General features: G+C 37.3%; 1 protein-coding gene across 1 annotated transcript in view; it reads right to left on the reverse strand.

Annotated features, from left to right (window-relative positions):
* The window catches only part of LOC107725917 (metabotropic glutamate receptor 8), a 121,549-nt gene that overhangs the window by 24,421 nt on the left and 85,620 nt on the right, over nt 1-11,508 (reverse strand). The window lies entirely within an intron of this gene.

Genomic DNA, 11,508 nt, shown 5'->3' on the forward strand with positions numbered 1-11,508 from the left:
CACTTTTCAGACCGATGAGCTTTGTAAAAATCGACGCGTTTCAGAAAGGCGGGGCATAGAGGAGAAACAATAATGTACAGTATGTGGAAAATAATGTGTTTTTTTAACCTTAAACCGCATAAACACATTTCATTACACCAAATACACCAAATAATGTTCTTTTTTAGCAACGTCATATGACCCCTTTAAGATGATGCAAAATTCAAAGTTCGAATTTCCAACAGGTGAATTAAAAAGGCGAGGCGTCTGGTACCTACACATGTGAATTTCTCAAAGCTCCACACAAACAGCTATGGTGCAGGATAGCGTTCAGCATCAGGTGTCACATAGGTGTAAATAATACATGCAGCTTCTTGCTGTACGCTCAAAAATCACGGCAACCTTGTGAGGAAGTAAGAAGATGTAAAGGTAATAAAATTCATCAACTTTCAATGAGGTGAGCATCTTAAAAAATACCTCTACACCTCTCCATCCTTCTACCTTTACCAATGATAGTGATTTGGTTGCCTGGCTCAAACTTGAATTTGGACCTGCATTCGGAAAACCGCTTTCTGATAAATTTATTAATTAAAAATGTCAACTGAACTCAACTTGATTCAACTGAACTGAATCAAAAACACCATAATAACTACCTAGCAATATGCTAAAACACCCAGAACACCCTAGTAACTATCTTACATACTGCAAAATGCACACAACACCCTAGCAACCACATTGCAACATGCTAAAACTGCCACAAAAGCCTTGCAACCACCTAGCAACCGCATAATATGCTAAAAATGCACATTGCGTCTAGAAAACCAATTTCAGATCAACTTAATGAACCAAAAATGTCAAATGAACTCAGATTCACATTAAAAATTTGAGTGCAAAAACACTTTTACTGAAAACCCTGAGCCTTCATCTCTGATAAAAGTTTTATGAGTGCAATAACCAACCTTGCACATCGAAAATTTAGGTAAGTTATTGAATATATAGAATAGAGTTGAAAAGTCTGAAATTTTCCTAACTTAACAAATAGTTTCGTTATAAAACTTGATGATCCTTTTATCCAGCATAAATCGATTATGATTCAAAGCGCATCTTGTGTAAATTTTTCATAATCCAAAAACCTAAAACATCCGATCTTAAAAAAAAACAACAACAGACCTGTCCCTTTTGTTGCACATATTGAATAGCAGCAGTTCACTCTAAAGAGTATTGCAGCATTACAATACACTGTTGCAATCACATCTTACCAAATAGAGTTGAAAATCAACATGTTCTTGCATCATATTGCTAACAGCTGTAGATACAGTTATTAATAACAATTATTTGTCAGCAAAATCCCTGGAATCAAATCACTACAGTTCAGGTGAACTGATACAATCTCACAACTTAATAGACATGCTTGGATCAGCTTAATGAGTTTCATTTAAAGGCTCAATGAAGAACAGAAATGTCAACACCTAACATTTAGTTCTCCCAAAATTGAAAATTCTGTTATTCACTCTTTCAAGATGTTTCAAATTTTGGGGTGAATTATCCCTTTAAATTCATTCATACTAAGCACTTCAAAAAGTGAAGTTTTAACGTTTTTACACACCCTTAATCTTTGGAAAGTGTCTTATTAGTAGTTTCAGAAATAGATACGGACACTTTCGTCCCATCATCTTAAATTGCAGATGCCCTGGTTTCAGAAAAACATGCAAGGACATGTAGGTTTTAGATGAGACAGCAAATATCCTGTGACAACACAATTCAAGAACTTATTTGTTTCTTATTCTCATTCTTGGAAACATGAATTACAATTTGAGCCTGATATCTGAGGTGAGAGAAAAATGAATCCCATGAATAAATCAATTTTCTTATCAGACTGATCACATATGAACTGAAAACTACAGTCTTTAAGAACCTCACACCATTTAACTGGGTGACTTTACATTTCAAACCTGATAAACTACTTAGAATGCTGTAAATAGACACTGGAGCTGAGAACTGCAAAACAGACTTGATGTTTCATTATGAGAATGAAACCACACAAACCTGTGCTTTAGGATATGCATGGGAGAGAAAATAATGTGGTGATTAATTGCTTAAGAAGAGGAGTAGGCTTAAACAAATAAATGGCTCAGGAACTCTGTCCCGGGGCCCTGAAACACAACGAACCAAGTACATCTCACAATTTAAATATATAACAGACTAAAAATTAACACTAGGCTAGTAATCTAAAAGTCTAATGTCTTCATGCACACAAAACAAACATGGTGTTTTAAACACAAGCCAAAAAGTACAAACCAGTTATAACGTCTCATATATTAAAGAGGATACAAATATTGACTTTTTTGTAAACCGATTACATTTTAAATCTAACCAACATTTCAGCATTTCAGTAAAACCTGTGCTTTAGGATATGCATGGGAGAGAAAATAATGTGGTGATTAATTGCTTAAGAAGAGGAGTAGGCTTAAACAAATAAATGGCTCAGGAACTCTGTCCCGGGGCCCTGAAACACAACGAACCAAGTACATCTCACAATTTAAATATATAACAGACTAAAAATGAACACTAGGCTAGTAATCTAAAAGTCTAATGTCTTCATGCACACTTCATGCAAAGTTCAGCCACCCAAAAACAAACATGGTGTTTTAAACACAAGCCAAAAAGTACAAACCAGTTATAACGTCTCATATATTAAAGAGGATACAAATATTGACTTTTTTGTAAACCGATTACATTTTAAATCTAACCAACATTTCAGCATTTCAGTAAATACTCATCATTCATCTTTAAAAAATGTTAAAATAAGATGTTTCCGAATAAAAGAGCGTTTAAATAAAGTGCTTACATTTTGAGACCAGATGGCTTTGAACAAATGTTGTATTAATATTACTGGTAGAACATTTGTTCATAATATTGAGAGCATTTTGACAGAACATTAGCTTAAGTTCTGAGAAGGTTCCCTGTTAGCTGAGCAGGTGGTTGCTTACTGTCCAAGTGAAAAACACGATTCCAGGTATCATTCATCTGTATTACAATTGCTGGGACTATTTAATCTCTGAATCTGAAAACTGATTATCAGTGGTATCAGCATTGCTTGTAAATATTAATTACATGCATGACTCAACTGATTGGTGAAAGGCCAAAAAAAAAAAACAGCATAGTTAATTTAGTCCACCGCCAATGCTACTTTAAATTGTTGTTTTACACTGCTGGCTACAATTATTTCCTTTCCACTGCAGCGTGAAACAGAACTCTTAAAACACAAAGATTCTCTCCCAAAAGCTGTTACTCCCCTGATACTTTGAGTTCATAGAAATCTTGCAACCATCACTAATAAGATGTTTCTATTTTTGTTTGCTTGGGATCTGCACATTTAACCTTTCATTTGGAGCTTAAATTCCAGCCATTGATTAGCCAAACTTATTTTCTACAACTTCGCCATCATCTTCCTCATCACAGCCCTTCATTACAACAAGTGAGCCGCTATTGCGGCTGATGAGGGGATCGTTTGTGTGGAGGTCAGACACAAGTGCACCCTTCACGGACCTAAGTTGCCACATCCCGTTTCTATACACAAACCCCCCTTGATTCGCCCATCATGAAGGAAAGTGAGAGCAGAGGAGGGCAAAGCCTCTGGAAGCAATATTTTCAGAGAATATAATGAGCCAGATTCAGCAACGGCTTGTGCAGAGAGCATCCAGACAGCTCTGTTCTTTTATTTAAGGAGACATCAAGAGAAGGAAAATACCACTTCTCTCTGCAAACCCAAGACGCTGAGTGTTTTGTGTTGTGCATGTGAGAGCTGCCGGTAAGATACGACATCCATCGTCTTCAAATCTCTGCTCCCGGGTGCAAACATCATTCCCTGTACGGCAAAGGTAGTTAAAGCTCTCGGAGGATCACCGCAAGCTTGTTGTCACTGCAGATCAGCATAATACAAGTAAATAAGGCAGTGTGCAATCAGTGATGGTAGATTATTCTGTTATTAATCTAGCAACGGCAAACTGATCCTTCCCCTACATAAGAAAACTCTCATGCTGTCGTCGTGATTGGCGAGGATAGTGGCACAGAAGATAGAGCGGCTTACTGAATTTATCCAGCGATATTGATCAAAGCTTGGCGTTCCAGGTGGATAGGGTCAGCGGGAAATTGAGGATTACAGGAGACCGGACAGACGTAACAATAGAGCACTCAGTGGGATTAACCTTTCTGCCAAGCCTTACCTGCTGCTTCTGTTGGCCAAAATCACTGTTACTGTTGCACATATTTAGGGTTGGTGATTTGAACAAACCCCAGAAATACTTCACATAAGTATGCTAATGAAGACGCTATTACTTGAGCAACATACTTACTATGCACAGTATAATGTTGGTGGGTTGTTTTGAAGTGGACCAATAAATAAATATCTAGCAACCACCCAAAATGTCTTATTAACCACCCAGAATACCTTGGAAATTACATAGAACACCATAGAAACAGCATAGAGTACTCTAGCAACTATTTAGAACATCCCAGCAACCACCCAAAATGCTCTAGTAACTACCTAGAACACCCTATCAACCACTCAGAAAACCCTAGCAGTTACCCAGAACGCCATAGTAACAACCTAGAACATGTAAGTAACCACCCCATAGGATCTAGTAACTATCCAGGACACTCTAGTAACCACCAAAATACATTACAACCCAGAACATACTAGCAGGGCTGGGCGATATAGCTAAAAAATGTATCAACGATATAATGTTTCATATCGTTCGGGATCGATAATTATTGACATTTTTATAACCTTTTTTCAAACAAAGAGCAATATATATATATATTTTTTTTATTTAACCACTGTGTTTATAATTAACACAATTTATTGAGACAAACAACAAATATTTTTTGTTTTAACAATCAAACACAATAAAAATTAAACAAATATCTAATTTCTAATGTTTTATATGCAGATGAAATAGGTCTTTATTGTATAGGTCTAATTGTCTCCTGAGGCCACAGGAGGGCACAATGAGCAAAATAATGCAGCACATTTAGCAAGAAACTATAAAAACTAAATTAAGCAGACAGTGTACTAATACTCTAATTACTGCTAGTTGACATTTAGTTGCAAAGTTACTTACTGTTAATAGAATGTCTAAAGTGGACTCAAAATAAAGTGTTACCAAAAGGCAAGTGTGACTTTTTATCTCACAGTTTAGATTTTTTTTTTTTTTGAGAAAATTTGCAGAACTGCAAGATAGAAACTTAGAATTTAATATTCTATATTTATATTTTTATTTACATATAACGGGTTTATTATAGTTAACCCATAAAAACATTTTTTGTTACATAAATGATAATAAACGTTAACTGAATTATTTTTTTCTAAATTGTAAATAAAACAATGATTATTGGAGTATGTTTTACAAGAAATATTATTTCAGTTACTTAATTTCATGTTTAATTCAATGTGTTACTTGCAATTTCTTTGTAATTATTTGTGAAATTTACTAGGCATTTCTGAGTGACAGTTGTTTCAAAATAGGCAACATTTTTCATCAGATCTATCCTTCAGGCCATAGATGTAGTTGACTTTTTTTCAGTAGAAGAGTAAAGAAGATTGTTAGCTGAAACCACAGCTCTTGGTGATTCATAAAATGTACATCAATGTTACCCTCACTTTCAGAGTCAAAAAAAGGTACAAAATGAATACCTGTGGCTCCTGGCGATACATTGACATCTTATGAAGTGAAACAATTTGTCTGTGCAAGAAACTGAACATTATTTACTTCATTATTACCTGTAATCCATTGCCTCAGTCAAATGGGAAAGTCAGACTGTTCTCTGCAAACTAGTTCTTTGAGTTAATTTCAAAGAACTGGTTCAAATAACAGTTTCACCAGGTTTCTCTTTATGAGATTTTGCTTAGACATCAGTGAGATCAATAGGGAATAAATGGAGACTTTTGATTTTCTTCTCGCATGAAGTCCCAAGAAATGTTTTCTCAAGAGTTTCAAAAGAGATATATCTCTTAAATATGTTATAAAGTTGATAGTTATATGAAACATAACTGAGAACTCTTATTTTGTCTCCTGAGCTACCTCTCAGCAATACAATTTACCACTAGAAATAGAAAAAGGAAATAAAAATAAAAATCGCTCGGACTCTGCCCTCGAGCATTCTGGGAAAAGGCTATAGCTGCCAAAAGGGGCTGTTTACCGATCCCGTGCCTCTTTTTTTGAGCTGTAGTAACCTTTCTCAGCAGCATGAGATGGGCCGCCTGCGTGATCCCACGGTCCGCTGCAGACGCTTTGCTGTTATTGACACCCTCCTGGAGAGAATCAGAAACTCCCGCAGATAAGAGTTCCTCAGAGTCCTCACACAAGAACCTCAGATAACATCATGATGCTGCTGTAGTGAAGCAGATATGGACAAAAACAATGAGAGAGCGAGAGCTAAGAATGAATGCAAACTGATAGCAACCAAAAACTGTTTAAAACTTTTAAAGGGGTCATATGATGTTGCTAAAAAGAACATTATTTTGTGTATTTGGTGTAATGAAATGTGTTTATGTGGTTTAAGGTTAAAAAAACACATTATTTTCCACATACTTATCAGTTAGTGATTCAGCTCAATGCTTTTGGTGCAGTTAGAGTGCAACAATCTGCTCTACATGGGCTGCATTTCAAGAAATCAGAAACAGAAAAACATTTACGGTCAGATCCAAGTGGTGAATCGTGCTGAATGTGTGAATGAATGCTGATTTACATTGCAGTAGATCAGCATTAGGCCTATTTAGAGATTGCATTGCCTCTCAATGCTGGACACCAGTCATTTGTTATGATGACACTTTTATGGTCAGTTGTTAATGGCACGTTCCCAAAGCCATGCCTCCCAGACTGAAGTTTTCGTATGCACCGCTTCATTCACCAGTGTGTAGCCTGTCCTATTTTATGTTTTCTTTGCAGGATCCAGACAAAATGATCCCTACTGTGAGAAACGGCAGTGTAAACTAACCCCGTTAATGTGCCAGCTGTTCTCAGGCTGAGTTTAGACTACAAAAAAGACTAGATATTTACATTTTTGTCATTCGTGAGCAATGAGCACTGGTGTTTGGACAGACAAAACTTACTGGCATGATTTTAAAGTGTTGCTGGGGATTGCTAGGATGTTGCCATGTGGTTGCTAAGGTGTTTTGGGTGGTTGCTGAATCACCATGTAATACTCTGGGTTAATATTTAGGGTTAGGGGTTGTTCAAATCATTAAATATGCAATAATAAAAAAATTGTAATGACTTGGGAAGCACCATTAGAATGATGAAAACAGTCTGATGTCATAGAATCTCAATATTAATATGATTGTGATGTTTTGTATTGTAGCATTATTATCGTAAAACACATTTTCCCCTCCAAATTCTCATTACCATAATGCAAAAATTTTAAAATTAATTACAAATATTTTGTATACTGTATTACCATGCTGACAATAGATTAAAAAAAAAGATCAATTAAAAATAAAATAATAACAATAATAATATAAATAATAATAAATTGAAATAAAATAATAATAATATTGAGAGTAATAATAAAATGACTTTTTACATTGTATACAGTATATATATGTTGTGTGTGGCCATGACCATGATAGAACATCTGGATGCATTGTAATAATGAAAATTCATTTAATTTATTTGTCATTAAAATAATGTCACCATACAAAAACTTATTATTTGATTAAATTATTAACTCTTATTTGAGTAAAATAACAGAGAAAAATTAGCAATTATGAATTTGTGGTGGAATGTGACCTGGAGATGTTTTTGTGAGATTCACCTTTTTGCACCTATAAAGGAACACACTCACACAGAGTCTTGTGCTATTGAGCGGTAATGGTTGACGGATATCTTGGACGTCTTGGCATTTGGCCATGGCCGATATCACAGGGAAAGTGAAAGGTTCCTCATTAAAGTGTCTAAGTCTGCTGATACTGTGGAACAATTACATCTTAGCGCCGGTTGATGAGTCAAGTCACCCAAACTGGAGCTCTCTCATTACTGCCCATCACTGCACTTTCTCTGTACCTTCGCAGACCACACACACTGCATTAACCACTAGCCAGTGTGTGATAATGAACACAGTGCTGGCCGATTATGATGGGCAAATGGGAAGAAATGGATGAGTGTGCGTAGAGGTCCAGAAGAAGCCTTTTAGAAGTGTGAAGGGTTGTAATATGCTCATGTGTGTTTGTGTGAGATGGAATGAATGGAGTTTATGAGTGCATTAAAATGAATGTTTGGAATGTGCACTGCCTAATGCATACTAATATTTAAAATAGTAGGTGAAATGGTGCACAGAATGCTTCAGTGAGTAGGATGTTTCATTGTTCTTACATGATTTCACAAAACTGTATGTGAACGTGTCCAAAATTCCTTTTTTGTCACACCTGCTAATGGAATTTGATACACATACTAATAAATATTTCTTACAGGCCATAAACTTTTTTTCCACATTATTTTACATTTATAATACTACTACTACTACTAATAATAATAATACATGTTCTTAATTTTATTTTATTCTGCATAGAGTCTAGGTAATTTCTTGTCCAGGGTAGTTAGGGTGCTCTAGGTTATTTCCAGGGTATTTTGATGGTTGCTTGAGTGTATTGGGTGGTTGCTAATGCATTCTGCATAGTTGCTACAGTAGGTCATTTCTTGGATGTTCAGGGTAGTTAAGGTGTTCTAGGTTGTTTTGGTGGTTGCTTGAGTGTTCTGGCTGGTTGCTAGGACATTTCTTCAAAGTTCAGGGCAGTTGGGGTGCTCTAGGTTATTTCCAGGGTATTTTGATGGTTGCTTGAGTGTTCTGGGTGGTTGCTAATGCATTCTGCATAGTTGCTAGATCATTTCTTGGATGTTCAGGGTAGTTAAGGTGTTCTAGGTTGCTTCCAGGGTGTTTTGGTGGTTGCTAGAGTGTTCTGTGCATAGTTGCTACAGTAGGTCATTTCTTGGATGTTCAGGGTAGTTAAGGTGTTCTAGGTTGTTTTGGTGGTTGCTTGAATGTTCTGGCTGGTTGCTAGATTGTTTCTTGGATGTTCAGGTAGTTAGGGTGTTTTAGGTTATTTCCATGGTATTTTTGGTGGTTACTTAAGTGTTCTGGGTGGTTGCTTAGGCAATCTGCATAGTAGCTAGGTCATTTTTTGGATGTTCAGGGTAGTTAGGGTGTTCTAAGTTGTTTTCAGGGTATTTTGATGGTTGCTTGAGTGTTCTGCGTGGTTGCTAAGGCATTCTGCATAGTTGCTAGGACATTTCTTCAAAGTTCAGGGCAGTTGGGGTGCTCTAGGTTATTTCCAGGGTATTTTGATGGTTGCTTGAGTGTTCTGGGTGGTTGCTAATGCATTCTGCATAGTTGCTAGATCATTTCTTGGATGTTCAGGGTAGTTAAGGTGTTCTAGGTTGCTTCCAGGGTGTTTTGGTGGTTGCTAGAGTGTTCTGGGTGGTTATTAGGGCATTGTGGGTGCTTGCTAAGGCATTCTGAGTAGTTGCTAGGTAATTTCTTGGATGTTCAGGGTAGTTAGGTCATTGCCAGGGTATTTTTGCTGGTTACTAGAGGGGTTTTGGGTGGTTACTGGGGCATTCTGGGTGGTTCCTATGGTATTCTTGGCTGTTTCTGTGGTGTTCTGGGTGGTTGCTAGGGTACTCTAGTTCAGTTGAATATTCAGTATGTGCTGAATCATCGCTAGTATGCATGCCAGTATGCCATTTCAAACATACCCATAGTTCACACAGTATGTATGCACACGCAGAAGCTTTTGAAGAGCAAAGAGGCCACAGAATCAGTAAATGGAAGTTGATACAAAGGCAGACGTCCAACTTGAAGCATCACTGCCTGCCGCCGAGGGGTAATCGGCAGCTCAGCCACAATTACACCCGCTCCAGTGGCTCCCTACATACGCTTATTTTTAGATTAGTGTGGTGAGATGGATGGAGCGGGAGGAGAGATTGTGGAAGTGTGCATTCAGACGAGCTGGGGAAAAAAGTGATGATAATTGTGTTGTGTAAAACAAATCCCCTTGTAAGTCGAGGCGGCGTGACGGTGAATCTTAAAATGGAGTGTAGCGGCAGGCGTTTAACTCCGTAACAGAGCTCTATCCTCTTCTCAAATGATTCTGTGCTGAAATAATACAGGAATGGCCTTAGGAGGTGTATTATATCATGTTCACAGAAAGAAATGAGACAGGCTGAAGTAAGAGTAAAGCAGTGTGTTTGACTTGCTTTGTAGTTCCAGGATGATGGAAAACTTTTAATATGAACTATATATTTTTTTTTTTACATTATCTGAAGAAAATGTGAGTCTGAAGAACTCACTCTGCTAGGTTTTTAGTAGGGCTGCACGATATTGGAAAAAACTCACATTGCCATATTTAATTTTTCTGCGATGTATATTGCGATATGAAAAAAAAATCACCACATGACTTGAATAGTTTATTTGGAAAAAAACAAATCAATGATTGGGGTGATTTTGTAGGCGAGTAAATCAGCATAGGAAATAAACAAATTACAAGCATGGATAAATAGGCCTAACAGAACAAAGATACAAATAAAATAAGCAGTGCTTTATATTTTCAGGTAAGTCTAACAGTATTCAGGTACAGAAATGTAATAATCAAATGTAAAATAACATTGCATAGTCTTCACTGTATAAATGAAATCTAATAAATCTGTGTTAAAGCTACAAAAGTGATTTTTCTTTGTGTTTTGTTGTTTGATTAACATTCATAACACAGAAAGCCTCAGGAACATTATACTGCCGTAAACCAATATACTGTTACACATCCATTTTCTTTCTTAATTGTTTCCCTTCGTACTTGCAGAGCACAGTATTTCAGGCACAAATAGACGCAGAAGTGAACAGAAATCAGTGTTCACGTGCATCTGCGTGACTCACCGTGTCTACACCAGACGCGAGCGGCGCGGCACGACGCGACAAAATACAATGAACCCATTATAATCAGTGATGCTGTCTTCACTGGATGTGGCGCAGCACGACAAATCCCCGACAGTAAACGGATGCCGCGTTCTATTTATGACGTACTGACACAAAGTTCAAATGATTGGCAACGGTCGCTCCAGTGTAGACAGACTTTGGGGCCGTTCGTATGTCACGCCTAAAACGCGTGGGAAAATGCCAGTAGCGCCGCTTTCTCCTTCTTTCCAAAGCGCTCAGGAGCTTGCGCTTTCGAGGCATCTGCCGTTGCTAAGCAACCATGACCTGCTCTCTCGACGATGACGCGGAAGTGTCAACAAAGGATAAACGGATTTCCAGCACTGAAAATCGCGTGCAGCTCTGCTACTAAATGTATTTAAAATGGGTATCTCTGTACAGCTGTCGCGTCCGGTGTAGACACTGTGCTTGTGTGTGAGCAAAAAAAACAATCAGTATAAATATAACGATCAGTATACTAAACATCGCACATCCTGCGATGTGACTATCGCGGATGCGCACATCGCGATATCGATGCTGAAACGATATATCGTGCAGCCCTAGTTT

The sequence above is a fragment of the Sinocyclocheilus rhinocerous genome, unplaced genomic scaffold (genome assembly GCF_001515625.1).
Source record: "Sinocyclocheilus rhinocerous isolate Xijiao unplaced genomic scaffold, SAMN03320098_v1.1 scaffold395, whole genome shotgun sequence".
Taxonomy (NCBI): domain Eukaryota; kingdom Metazoa; phylum Chordata; class Actinopteri; order Cypriniformes; family Cyprinidae; genus Sinocyclocheilus; species Sinocyclocheilus rhinocerous.